Here is a 14,707-nt window from a genome sequence, read left to right on the forward strand (position 1 = left end):
GGAGGCTTTGGCATTTCTGCACAACGCTGCTCCCTGACTGTCACTCCAGACTCAGATTCGGAAAGAAGCAAAGCAAGCTAGAGGAAAACTGGATGTCCAGGTAATTCTCGTTTATTTATTGTTTCGTTCTTCACTTGGAAGAAAATCTAAGTCTTTAAACCGTTTGTTTGAAAACACAGCTTTATGGAAATGCTTCTGGGTGTGCTCCTTCACCTTGTTTGGAACCTGCTTCACCTCGCTTCAGCTAGAGGACACCTACGCTCAAATGTATGCTTCCCATGAGAAAGCGGTGTGCTTTCGGTATCCTTTTCTGTGATGGTTGCAGGTGAGGTTGACAAGAGTTGTCAGTACGATTCTTCGTTTCCTTTGCAGTATCCAAAAGTCCGTATCGCAGCGGATCTTCTCCTCTGATCCGAAAAGCTTCACAGGCCAAAAGAGAATTGAGATGAAGAAGGCAATAGAGAATGCAGACCAATACTTCCAATTGCCACCCGTAAGTTTTGTGAAGGAATCGGGTGCAGTTCTGTAGTGGTAGAAAGTTAATACAATCATGATCGTGCACTTGAAGGCAAGCAATGCTCTAAAAACGAAGAATGCAAGGCCCTGGTTAAGGACAATCTTCAGGCTGCTTCTCGATCAGCAAGAATCTTATTTGCTTCTTCCACACCCTCATCTCCACTTGCTTAGAAGTTGTGAAGGTCGGAAGCGCACTCCGTGTTTTTCATCCCCTCTGTGTATCTTTTCCCTGACAGCAACTTCTGTCTTGGCTCTTCACATCCAGCCAGAGCAGTTTCTTTGCCTGCGGAACCTGCAGGCTGTCCTCGCGTGTGTACCCGTGGTGGACTGAGGGTAATGCTTGTAACGCACACAGATGCTGTATTCACTGTGACTTTGAGAAAAGAGAGCAAGAAGCTAACCTGCGCAGCAGTTTCTTAGGTTTCTGTATATCTATCTATCTCTCTGCGTATATATTTCATTACTTATTTACTTCTTTAAAGATCCTTTAAATAGAATAGATACTTTAAGAAAGCTTACTTGTTCTTCTCCTTTACTTGTTTGTAACGTTTACTTTTCTAACCAATCCTTAATGTTACAGCCTTGGATTTATTTAGTTCTCAGTTCTTAGAAGTTCTCCAAGCACATCAGTGATTTCTATATTTCTCAATCTTTCCATCTGCATTGAGACCTCTTATCTTACTTTAGGTATGAGGTGAAGAAGAACACTGCAACCAGCTGAAGCCGTATCGGACACATGCTTCTGTTCTGCTAGGAAGTAATCCAGAGTGATTCCACGGTGTACTTTAGACAGATTTCCTCTGGTCCTCTGGACTCAGCATCCCTAAGGGATATTTCAAAGCTCTCTGAAGGCCCTGTCAGTATCTCTGACACCGCAGTCTCCATTAGGAAGGGGTAAATATTCCTTGCCCTTGTGGAAAGGAACTACTCAGTTAGCTGTTTCTAACCCAAATCTCTTTGTTGTCTTCTATTGACAGACAGCAGCCGGCTAGCCAAGCTAACCCATTGAAAATGGAAGTAGTGGGACTACTTCCAAACCCTGCTGCCGCTTCTAAGCAGGACTGCGCTGTAGGTGGGGACCCAGCAAGAGGACACGTCCAGGCCAGGCTGGAACTGAAAGGCACCTGTCTGAGCCACAGAACCAAGTCAGCGATTCCCACTTGGAGACTGTTGCTCGACCAGTGACACAGCAGCTGGAGCGCTTCTGGTTGCTGCTGCTGGGTTCCCATGAATCAGCCAGGGATAGGAGCTATGAGAACGACTGAAGCGATCTGAAGTTACCTGAAAGAAAGAAGAGAGGAGAAAAGAAGACAAGAGGGGAGGGGAGGGAATAAAAGGAAAAGAGGGAAGGGGAGGGGAGGGGAGGGGAGGGGAGGGGAGGGGATGGGATTGGAGGGGTTTGGAGGGGATTGCAGGGGATGGGATTGGAGGGGATTGGAGGGGATTGGAGTGGGGGGGAGGGACAGGGAGGGACAGGGAGGGCAGGGGAGGGCAGGGGAAGATAGTGTAGGGGAGCGTAGGATAGGGTAGTGTAGCGTAGTGTAGCATAGTAGAGGGGAGTGTAGGAGAGTATAGGGTAGTGTAGGGGAGCAGAGTTTAGGGGAGCGTAGGGTAGGATAGGGGAGGGGAGTGTAGGAGAGTATAGGGTAGTGTAGGGGAGCAGAGTTTAGGGGAGTGTAGGGTAGGATAGGGGAGGGGAGTGTAGGTGATCGTAGGGGAGGGGAGCATAGGATAATGTAGGGTAGTGTAGCGAAGGGAATGTAGCGAAGGGGAGTGTAGGGGAGGGGAGTATAGGGGTGTGTAGGGTAGTATAGTGGTAGTATAGTGGAGGGGAGTGTAGCAGAGTGTAGGGACAGGGAGCATAGGGGAGGGGAGGGGAGCGGAGGGGAGGGGAGGGGAGGGGAGGGGAGGGGAGGGGAGGGGAGGGGAGCGGAGGGGAGGGGAGGGGAGGGGAGGGGAGGGAAAAGAGGGGAGGGGAGGGGAGGGGAGGAAAAAGAGGGGATGGGAGGGGTGGGGAGTGCTACCATAAATAAAATTGCCAAATACATGACATTTTGGATCTGGAGCCAAATATTTGCGTTGCTGAAGGGATGCAAGACACGGACTCCTGATGGCTCTTGAACAGGAGGCGTTTATTGCCCTTTTTCACTCCTACATGTCCTCTCCCCGTAGCCCCACGTGCTGTCCACGCGCCCGAATCTATCCCACAGTTGGTCAGAGACCCTCAGGCACGCGCCTGGAGCCAGCCAGCAATTGCCCACTGCCCAAAGGTCCTCTTTAACACTGTAGCCAATTCTTGATCTCAGCCTTGCTCAAGTTTGTGTTTCTCCCACTTGTTTCCTCATTATCTCTAACTCAGGCACCTGCGAAACAGCGCCACGCCACCTGCAAATTCCTTCCCCACACGTTGCCATTCATTCCACAACCTGACTTATCGCTGCCATCCGTGCCTTGCACAGTGCCATGAAAGGTTTGGCGTGCACAGAGGTGGCGGAGGATTTTCAGAAATAACTTTCCTTAAGAACTGCATCAAGACTTTTGCTGGAAGGCAAAAGATCGGCTGATTGATTAACATCGGGATGGCAGCTGAGCAAGGGAAGCATCTTCCAAACTTCCAAATATTGCCTGTATACAGAACTACAACTCCTCTGCTCTCCGGTTAGGAGTTTCTGTCACCTGCTTAGGAAGCAGAAGCAGTAAAATGGGATTTAGAGGATCCAGCTGAAGCATCAGTGCCAGTCAGAGGAAACCATCAATTTACGGGCTTTGAAGAGAGCTTGACCGGTTTTCCAAGGAACACGTCCTAGTGCTGCATATGTATGTATCTAAATATCTGTACAGCTGGCTTGTATCAGAACTAGAGTGGCCATCAGGACTAGGGAAGCGGTTGTCCCTCTGTGCTCGGCTCTGGTGAGGCCGCACCTCGAGCACTGTGTTCAGCGAAGACCTCGAGGTGCTGGAGCGTGTGCGGAGAAGGGCTCTGAAGCTTGTTAAGGGTTTAGAGAACAAGTCTGGTGAGGAGCGGCTGAGGGAGCTGGGGTTGTTCAGCCTGGAGAAAAGGAGGCTCAGGGGAGACCTTCCTGTGCTCTACAGTAAGCTTAAAGGAGGCTCCAGAGAGGTGGGGATCGTTCTCTTCTCCCAAGCCCCAAGTGACAAGACAAGAGCAAAAAACCCTTAAGTTACACCAGGGGAGGTTTAGGTTGGTTATTACGAAAAATTTCTTCACCGAAAGAGTTGCTCTGGTGGCTTTACGTGGCAAGGTTTTGGTAGCAGGGGGCCATAGGGGTGGCCTCCGTGAGCAGAGCCCAGCAGCTGCCCCATGTTAGGTAAGGGCTCCACTGCTGGCCAGAGCCGAGCCAAGCAACTCTGTCGCTTGTTCCTCTGTGAGAGCGTAATTAAGAAAGGAGAAAAAAAGAACCAAAAAAAGCTGCTTCACAGGGAGAAAGAGAGGAGAAGCAGCCCTGCAGCCGCCCAAGGTGAGTGCAGCAGGAGGGCAGGAGGTGCTCCAGGCAGGCAGCAGCAGTTCCCCTGCGGCCTGTTGTTATGTATGGAGTGGTAATTTGTGTCGAGAAAATGGTTGATATTAATAAAGAAGGGGGAGATTTGGGAATGTGGCCATGGGGGTGGGTCGGAAAGCCCCGTGGTTGAGATAACATTCGACTCTTAACGCTGAGGCCATCAGGAATATAAAAGAGTTTAGAGGGAAGAAAGAAGGGTGATTCAGGAGACTCCATGCAGTCTCCGGTTGGTTTCTTGTTCTCCAGCCCTTAAGGCATGGACGTTTCTGGGTGTTTGCTGTTGTTGTTATATTCAAAGTTGTTTGACCAATGAAAAGTTGTGTTGAAAAGAACTGCTGTGGAGAGAAGGGTATAAGAGGGGAGCCTGCCCTCAAGACAAGAAAACAAAAGAAAGGCAAGACGATGTGTTGAAGTTATGTCATCAACAAAGAAGCAGAAAGAAGGAATGAAAAGGAACAGGCTAGCAGAACGGAGACCTGGACGAGAACAGGCACATTGATCGCCTCGTGACGATAGCTTCGGGCAGACTCAGCAAACCGCTCAGAGAAGCTCGTCCAGAAAGTCACTGGAAATGGGCGCACGGGAGCTGGAGAGAAGCTCGAGCTGAGAGAAGTGTACCCGTGCACACAACTGCCCTTCGCTGCTAAGCAGCTGCGCATTATGGGGAATCATATAGAAGTCTAAATATTACAAAATTCAGATTGAGTTGAGACTTCATTTATAACCCTGTGGAGAGGCCCCTGGTGGAGCAGGCTGTCCCCCTGCAGCCCATGGGTGCCCCATGGAGCAGATGTCCACGCTGCAGCCCCCCCGTGGGTGGAGGAGCCCCCGGTGGAGCAGGTGGATGTGGCCTGGAGGAGGCTGCGGCCCGTGGAGAGGAGCTCCCGCAGGAGCAGAGGGTCTGGGGGGAGCTGCCGCCCAGCCACGGGGGACCCGTGCTGGAGCAGTTTGCTCCTGGGGGATGGATGGATGGATGGACCCTGTGGGACGGAGCCGTGTGGGAGCAGTGCTTGAGGAGCTGCTGCCTGTGGGCAGCCCGTGTGGGATCAGCTGGGGAAGGACGGCATCCCGTGGGAGGGACCCCACGGGGAGCAGGGGCAGGGAGGGACCGTGAAGGAGCGGCAGAGAGCAAGCATCAGTCAGGGACTGACCGCAGCCCCCATTCCCCCATTTCCCTGTGCTGCTAAGGGGGAGGAGGTGGAAGAGGGCAGATGGGGAGAAGGCGTTTTTGCTTTCTTTCCTTTGTTTCTCACTTGTCTAGTTTGTTGGTGGTAGGCAATAACTCTTACTATCTCCCTACGCTGAGTCTGCTTTGCCCGTCACGATAATTGTTGAGCGATCTCCCCGTCCTTATCTCAGCCCTTGAGCCCTTTGCACCGTATTTTCTCCCCCTTTCCCTTTGAGGAGGGGGAGTGAGAGAGCGGCCGTGGTGGAACTCGGCTGCCCACCCAATTCAGACCACCGCAGTTGCAAAGGACTGGAAAAGTTTTCCGAAGAAACAAGATGTTTAACAAGGAAATGCATAGTTTCCTTCTTCAGGCTTCCTGGAGAATTGGGGTTCTTTCATATTGCCAGCTCGGAGGAAGAGAATTGTTGATGTCCCCTTCTTTTTTCTTACATGGAAATCAAAGGTGAACTGCTCTCCAAGTACGAGCAACGTATCGGAATCAAGCTCTTGTTGTCTGTAATCCTTTCTCAAGGAACAGATTTATCCCACACCTTCCACAGACGTAGGGGAGCAGAGAATAATTTGGGAACTACTCTAATTAAAGTCAGTGTGGGCATAGTGGTACTTCTCTAGCTGTTGCTGAGACATACGCATTAGCTACAGGGAGTGTTGTGCCGTCATTGCGAGGCGCCTGCGGTGACGACTTCAGAAACAGACCTGAATTTTGTCACCACAGCACTTTGGGAACAGCTGCCTCTGTGCACGTTTAGCTGGGAGGGACAGAGAAGGGTGCTGGATGTGACGAAAGCACGTGAGGATTTGTGGATCTCCCCTTGAGGTGCACAGAGAGGGCCCATGCCCTTCTGTAAGTGTTTTGATGCTTGGCTGAGGAAAAAAGTGTGTTTTTTGTTTTGTTAAGCATAAACAAGAGGCTTAGGAGTACCCCTGTCACGTTCAAATTCAGGACAGCAATGGACTTCATCACATGGGCTGGCCTGTCGAGTAGTGTCTCAGGATTTGGTGTATGAAGATGCACTCCATCTGCTTTCAGGCTAGCACTTGCAGTAGGCAAGCTGCCTGACCTTAACATTTTTCATTTCATTTTTCACATGAGTTTTGCTTGTTCCCCACAATTCATCCCTTCTCCGTCTAGGAAAAATAAATAAATAAATAAATAAATAAAAGTAAAAGGATTTCCTTTCCATTAATTCCATGTTCTTAACTTGACAGCTTTGGTTCTTGACTTGGAAGGCAAATATCTGGGCAGACTGCAAGACGTATGCTCGCAGCGTGGGACAGCTCTTGTAAAGGTGATTCAGGGTAGTTTCTGGAAAACAAGACATCAGATCTCCAAAGCAGCTTTCTTTGTGCTAATGTAGGAAGGGCGAGTAAGAGTAAAGGTGAGAGCCCAGCTACCGTCAGAAGCAGCAAGCGTGAAGGAAACTTCCTTCTGGCTGATACAGCTCCATATCTAGTTGTCAAGTATGAAGAGAGCAGTTCTAAGTTTCTTGGGGAGAGGTAGAAAAGAAGAGACTGTGAGACTGGAAAAAGAAAAAGTGGGATTAGCTATTTCAGGAAATCATAGGAAGTGGAACTAGAGATTGGAAGAGTGCTTTAAGCCAAGGCAGAAACGTATCAAACCTAAAACCTAGGAGTTGGATGAACCAAGAAACGAACACATTTTGATTATGGAGTTGTGTCCAGTGTTATCTTGGGAAACATGGTTTCCACCTAAAATGTATCTGGTGCTTGAAGTTTTCCTAAGGCCCTTCTCTGTGTATTCCCTACTGTTTGGTAAGCGCTGAGGTCACACTGCAGACAGCAGCACGTCCTCTCCCCACCACTTAGCTGTCTGTCTTCACAACATGTCTAGCAACAGAATGGCTTGGACACAACTGCGCCTATGACCGAGTTCATTCAAGCTGGTGGACAGCATAAGCTCGAAGTCCTGTTTCTGTTCGTAACAGGCTGGTACAGTAACATGTCACATTCGATGACTTTGCAGCATAGATGTCAGGAGTGCAGCTTGGGATCACCTCCTTCTACTTGGAGTTCAGTTTGAAGGGATGAGCAAGTAATTTGTCCTGGGTTGACGGAAATCTGTTTCAAGGCTGTTTTCTAACACTCTTACAGACACTTCTCTGTCCATCGGCCTGTCCTGCCAGCTCTGGTGTGAGTGTGAAGCTGTGGCAAGAGGGGTTTCCCACTCCTGTTTGACCTGGTGGACACCAGCTTTCCTAGGAAATTGCTGATGTTGCTGAGGAGGCAGCAGTACCAAAGGCCTTGTTGGTGAAGGTACAACAAGCTGGGGAGGCTTTGGCATTTCTGCACAACGCTGCTCCCTGACTGTCACTCCAGACTCAGATTCGGAAAGAAGCAAAGCAAGCTAGAGGAAAACTGGATGTCCAGGTAATTCTCGTTTATTTATTGTTTCGTTCTTCACTTGGAAGAAAATCTAAGTCTTTAAACCGTTTGTTTGAAAACACAGCTTTATGGAAATGCTTCTGGGTGTGCTCCTTCACCTTGTTTGGAACCTGCTTCACCTCGCTTCAGCTAGAGGACACCTACGCTCAAATGTATGCTTCCCATGAGAAAGCGGTGTGCTTTCGGTATCCTTTTCTGTGATGGTTGCAGGTGAGGTTGACAAGAGTTGTCAGTACGATTCTTCGTTTCCTTTGCAGTATCCAAAAGTCCGTATCGCAGCGGATCTTCTCCTCTGATCCGAAAAGCTTCACAGGCCAAAAGAGAATTGAGATGAAGAAGGCAATAGAGAATGCAGACCAATACTTCCAATTGCCACCCGTAAGTTTTGTGAAGGAATCGGGTGCAGTTCTGTAGTGGTAGAAAGTTAATACAATCATGATCGTGCACTTGAAGGCAAGCAATGCTCTAAAAACGAAGAATGCAAGGCCCTGGTTAAGGACAATCTTCAGGCTGCTTCTCGATCAGCAAGAATCTTATTTGCTTCTTCCACACCCTCATCTCCACTTGCTTAGAAGTTGTGAAGGTCGGAAGCGCACTCCGTGTTTTTCATCCCCTCTGTGTATCTTTTCCCTGACAGCAACTTCTGTCTTGGCTCTTCACATCCAGCCAGAGCAGTTTCTTTGCCTGCGGAACCTGCAGGCTGTCCTCGCGTGTGTACCCGTGGTGGACTGAGGGTAATGCTTGTAACGCACACAGATGCTGTATTCACTGTGACTTTGAGAAAAGAGAGCAAGAAGCTAACCTGCGCAGCAGTTTCTTAGGTTTCTGTATATCTATCTATCTCTCTGCGTATATATTTCATTACTTATTTACTTCTTTAAAGATCCTTTAAATAGAATAGATACTTTAAGAAAGCTTACTTGTTCTTCTCCTTTACTTGTTTGTAACGTTTACTTTTCTAACCAATCCTTAATGTTACAGCCTTGGATTTATTTAGTTCTCAGTTCTTAGAAGTTCTCCAAGCACATCAGTGATTTCTATATTTCTCAATCTTTCCATCTGCATTGAGACCTCTTATCTTACTTTAGGTATGAGGTGAAGAAGAACACTGCAACCAGCTGAAGCCGTATCGGACACATGCTTCTGTTCTGCTAGGAAGTAATCCAGAGTGATTCCACGGTGTACTTTAGACAGATTTCCTCTGGTCCTCTGGACTCAGCATCCCTAAGGGATATTTCAAAGCTCTCTGAAGGCCCTGTCAGTATCTCTGACACCGCAGTCTCCATTAGGAAGGGGTAAATATTCCTTGCCCTTGTGGAAAGGAACTACTCAGTTAGCTGTTTCTAACCCAAATCTCTTTGTTGTCTTCTATTGACAGACAGCAGCCGGCTAGCCAAGCTAACCCATTGAAAATGGAAGTAGTGGGACTACTTCCAAACCCTGCTGCCGCTTCTAAGCAGGACTGCGCTGTAGGTGGGGACCCAGCAAGAGGACACGTCCAGGCCAGGCTGGAACTGAAAGGCACCTGTCTGAGCCACAGAACCAAGTCAGCGATTCCCACTTGGAGACTGTTGCTCGACCAGTGACACAGCAGCTGGAGCGCTTCTGGTTGCTGCTGCTGGGTTCCCGTGAATCAGCCAGGGATAGGAGCTATGAGAACGACTGAAGCGATCTGAAGTTACCTGAAAGAAAGAAGAGAGGAGAAAAGAAGACAAGAGGGGAGGGGAGGGAATAAAAGGAAAAGAGGGAAGGGGAGGGGAGGGGAGGGGAGGGGAGGGGAGGGGATTGGAGGGGAGGGGATTGGAGGGGAGGGGATTGGAGGGGAGGGGATTGGAGGGGATTGGAGGGGATTGGAGTGGGGGGGAGGGACAGGGAGGGACAGGGAGGGCAGGGGAGGGCAGGGGAAGATAGTGTAGGGGAGCGTAGGATAGGGTAGTGTAGCGTAGTGTAGCATAGTAGAGGGGAGTGTAGGAGAGTATAGGGTAGTGTAGGGGAGCAGAGTTTAGGGGAGCGTAGGGTAGGATAGGGGAGGGGAGTGTAGGAGAGTATAGGGTAGTGTAGGGGAGCAGAGTTTAGGGGAGTGTAGGGTAGGATAGGGGAGGGGAGTGTAGGTGATCGTAGGGGAGGGGAGCATAGGATAATGTAGGGTAGTGTAGCGAAGGGAATGTAGCGAAGGGGAGTGTAGGGAAGGGGAGTATAGGGGTGTGTAGGGTAGTATAGTGGTAGTATAGTGGAGGGGAGTGTAGCAGAGTGTAGGGACAGGGAGCATAGGGGAGGGGAGGGGAGCGGAGGGGAGGGGAGGGGAGGGAAAAGAGGGGAGGGGAGGGGAGGGGAGGGGAGGGGAGGGGAGGGGAGGGGAGGGGAGGAAAAAGAGGGGATGGGAGGGGTGGGGAGTGCTACCATAAATAAAATTGCCAAATACATGACATTTTGGATCTGGAGCCAAATATTTGCGTTGCTGAAGGGATGCAAGACACGGACTCCTGATGGCTCTTGAACAGGAGGCGTTTATTGCCCTTTTTCACTCCTACATGTCCTCTCCCCGTAGCCCCACGTGCTGTCCACGCGCCCGAATCTATCCCACAGTTGGTCAGAGACCCTCAGGCACGCGCCTGGAGCCAGCCAGCAATTGCCCACTGCCCAAAGGTCCTCTTTAACACTGTAGCCAATTCTTGATCTCAGCCTTGCTCAAGTTTGTGTTTCTCCCACTTGTTTCCTCATTATCTCTAACTCAGGCACCTGCGAAACAGCGCCACGCCACCTGCAAATTCCTTCCCCACACGTTGCCATTCATTCCACAACCTGACTTATCGCTGCCATCCGTGCCTTGCACAGTGCCATGAAAGGTTTGGCGTGCACAGAGGTGGCTGAGGATTTTCAGAAATAGCTTTCCTTAAGAACTGCATTTTTATATATGGAGTGGTAATTCATATCAAGAAAATGGTTGATATTATTAAAGAAGGGGAGATGTGGGAATGTGGCCATGGGGGTTGGAAAGCCCCGTGGTTGAGATAACATTAGACTCTTACGGATGAGGCCAGCAGAAATATAAAGAGTTTAAAGAGAACAAAGAATGGTGATGCAGGAGGCTCCATGCAGTCTCGGTTTTCTTATTCTCCAGCCCTTAAGGCATGGAAGTTTCTTGGTGTTTGCTGTTGTTATATTCAAAGTTGTTTTACCAATGGAAACTTGTTTTGAAAAGAACCAGGATGGTAACAGGCACATTGATCGCCTCATGACGGTAGCTTCGGCCAGACGCAGCAAACCGCTCAGAGAAGCTTGTCCAGAAAGTCACTGGAAATGGGCGCACCTGAACTGGGAAGAAGCTCGAGCTGAGAGGAGCGTACCCGTGCACACAACTGCTCCTCGCTGCTAAACATCTGCACATTATGGGGAATCATACGTCCTTAGGAACAAAGACTGTCCTGGTAACCTTACAGCTCATTGTCCTTATTAACAGTTGGACAGATTATGAGCCTGAAATATGGGACCAAACTGAGGTCAGGGTGTTGGACTCTGTAACTAAAAATGACAAGGTTGCAGTGGGATTGCTCGGCCCCTGGCAAACAGTCTCTGAGGCCTTAACAAGCCGTGTGGGACCGCAGCCAGAAATGTGTGGCTTGCCAGACAGTGAGGGAGCTGCGGCACTGCTATGCCATGGGCCCCTCTGCTGCTACAGCCATCGAAGGCTTTTGCTGTTACGCCCCCTGCTGACCTGGACGTGCCTTTTGACCCAGACCTATTGGCCTTGGAAAGGAGATGGGCATGCTTTTATTCGATCCAGGAGGAACGGGATATGTAAGGCCCAAAAGCCGAGTTGCTTGACAACTTAAAGCAAGACATATCACTCAAAAAGAATGCGAAATGGAGACTGTTAAGTCATGGAACTTAAAGGATTGCTTGGACTGTTTGTTACCTTTTCTGATTGTACATATGTTGTATAGGTGGACTCGGGTTTAGTATGTAAAAGCTATGTTCTGTATATTTAGGATGTTTGTGTGTGCGTGTTGGTGGAGCGTAGACTCCCTGCACACCCAGCCCTGTTTACTTGCCTTTTATAAATATTTCTTTTATAAATATTAGTAAATCCAGATTGAGTTGAGACTTCATTTATAACAATTCCATTACTAATAAATTAGAAATTATGTTAATCTCTCTTACACTAAGTCTCTCTTGCCCTTAACAGTAATGGACAAGTCATCTCCCTATTCTTATCTCAACTAATGAGCTTTTTTTTTTTTTTTTAAATATTATTATTTTTTAATTGTATTTTCTTTTTCTCTACGTTCTTTTGGGGAGGGGGAGTGAGAGAGCAGTGTAGAGGAACTTAGCTAGCCATCAGTGTGAAACCACCACAGAGAAGTCAAGAAGAAATCATTTTCTGTGGTTCAGTCCCAACTCAGTGACTGCTTTCTGAAAGCTCACAGTGTGTCGACATGCCTCTGTTCATGCAGATGAGATTCCTAAGTGCTGAGACCTTCACACAAAATCATTCCCTCCGGCAAAAATCTCTTTGGAGCCCTGGCGTGGTCTGTCCTGCTGCTTCCAGACTTACCTGAGTGCAGAAGATGCCTGTATCATCCACCATTTGCATCGAAACTTGCTCTGCCCAAGTGCAGAATCTGTGACTGTAACGTGGAAAAGGTGGAGCTGAAAACATTTGCACAGTTAACTCTCTAAAATTTTGATTTACTCAATACTTCACACCTCACTGGGGTATTTTTTTTTAATTTTTTTTTTTTTTTTTTTACTTTGTGATAGCAGAATCTGCAGTACCAAGAGATGAATTGAAGCCTTTTTTTGTTGTTCTTGTAAAAAAAAAAAAACCTCTTCAACTATCTTTTACAACTTGTAATCTGCATTTTCACCACATACAGGATGTTTTTCAAATGTATTCTTTGTTTCATTTTAGAATCATTCTGACTGAAATTTTTCAATTTGACCCTAAAAAAGAGCTGATAATTGGCAACTTCGTTAGAAAAGGCAGTAGCTTTTCACTTCTCAGCTGAACCTTTCACAGCTCAGCGCCTAATACAGCAATACCAGGCCACAGACCCAAGAAAGATATTTAACTACATTAACCTAGGAAAAAAACGTCAGGGAAGAGTAATCTGAAAGAAGCAAAAGACACAATTCTGCTGGTAGTTGGATGTAAGAACTGTTCCTTGAATGAAAATACCTGAATCAAATACCTGTTGTTTTGTGTATGAACTCAGTTAGCCTTTGGCACTGGGAGACTTCCAAAGACCATGCTTTCTTTAGAAATGCAGAGATCAGCAGAAGAGAGCAGCTTTTAAAAACTGTTGTTGCAGCCTGAGAGTGGCTGTAACTGATTAACAGAAGACCCGAATCCTTTTCAAATTCCTGAGATTGACGCCCAGATCCTGAGTGAGGGATTTCTCTGGCACTCCTACTAGAGGTATTTATAACAACTCATTTAAAAATACAGCACAACCAAAGAACATTTTCTTCCTTTCCCCTCTTCCATGCCCCAAAGGGATCATGCTTTTCTGTTCCCCTATTACAAGCAACAGCTGCTTCTTGAAATCTCTGAAGCAACAAGTTGAAGAAGGCTGTAGTGAAGGACACTTGCAGAGTCTTGTATCTTCACGTCTGCTTTTCAGGCTGCTGTTCAGTGGTGGTGTTTGCTAGTAAGCAAACACATCCATAACGGGTTGCTGATCCTTGCACCTTTGGGTAGCTTAAGAGGATTATAAGTAGCTTACACAAGGCTGCCGAGTGATGCTTATTGCATGCCAAGAATAATGGAGTTAAGTTCTGTGATCAGGATTTTTTTCAGATTGCATGGTTCTCTTGCACTGATGCTCTGAGATACCAAAGTTTAAATCAGAGTAGGCTTGAAACACAAAATCCAGGTACAAGCTCTTGCTTCAACAGCCGGGTGGTTAGCAGGGCCAGGGCATGCAAATGAACCACAGCAATGAAACATCTATTGAGCTTTAGGTTGCTCAACAGACTAACCTGAGACTGCTAGCTGCAAATAGTCTAATAAAAACATACACAGTGAACTTTTTCAACTCCAAAATAGCCCACAAGTCTTTGTAGGCTTGCAAGACTTCATTAGGCCAAGAATAGGACAACACAACACCATAAAGACAACCCTCAGACAGCTCTCTGAAGTTGGTAAGGATTATGGAGGTGCAGATAACTATGGAGGACATTAGGGGCCAGAAACTGAGAAGCTGGAACACACCGTACCCGAAGAGCTTCAAATTTTTATGGGTACCATATGGCAAGGCCTAAAAGGACAGGGATCTCCTAAAGAGAAAGCTGTGGAGAGAAGGGGAGAAGCTGTCATATTCAGAAGTTTATTAACAGGCAGACAACATATGCCAAAATTCCCCTCTATCAGTGTCTGTCTTTTAAATCTAAAGTATTCTATTCCCTTTGAAAGAGGTAAACTCATCAAGGTTTAGGGGTTAGTTAAAAAAGAAGACAATACACGGCATTGGGGTACCCAATATTAAAAGCAACACTAAGAAGTATGAAAATTGCATGAAGAGTAACTGGAGCAAACTGATTAGCTCCAGAATATCCTCAAGCAGCAGCAGTGGTATTTAACACAGATGAATGAAGGGTGGGAGTGATCACAGTACCCCTGTCCGTACTATGAGCACAGACCATAACCACTGGAAACTGGCCTTGATCCTCACAGATGTGGGACCAAACTTCTCCCTGGTCTAAGAGGTGAACTAAGAGGTGAACTAGTCAGAGATTGCCATTGCGCATCTGGGAAAGCTGGGCTCTCTCTGGTTTTATTTCTCAGCTCCTAGACCTAGATCAGTTCACTCAGATGACTTTACACAGGATCATCAGGAAAACCTGACTAGTCTGTAAGGGAAGAAAAGATGCTATACTCGTAATGTATCCTCTTGTGGTCCCTTCCCACCTGAATTAGCCTACTCCCATGATACAGAGAAGCAGGAAGCTGTAATATAAGGAGAACCAGCATTACTAGTAGATACATTTCACAATCAAAATCATGAGATTTATCATCTGATGGGAAAAAAAATGGAAAATGTTATGCTTAAAAGTAAACAAACTCTACAGAGTTATCTGT

This window comes from Aythya ferina, assembly GCF_964211825.1.
Source record: "Aythya ferina genome assembly, chromosome: 2".
Lineage (NCBI taxonomy): Eukaryota > Metazoa > Chordata > Aves > Anseriformes > Anatidae > Aythya > Aythya ferina.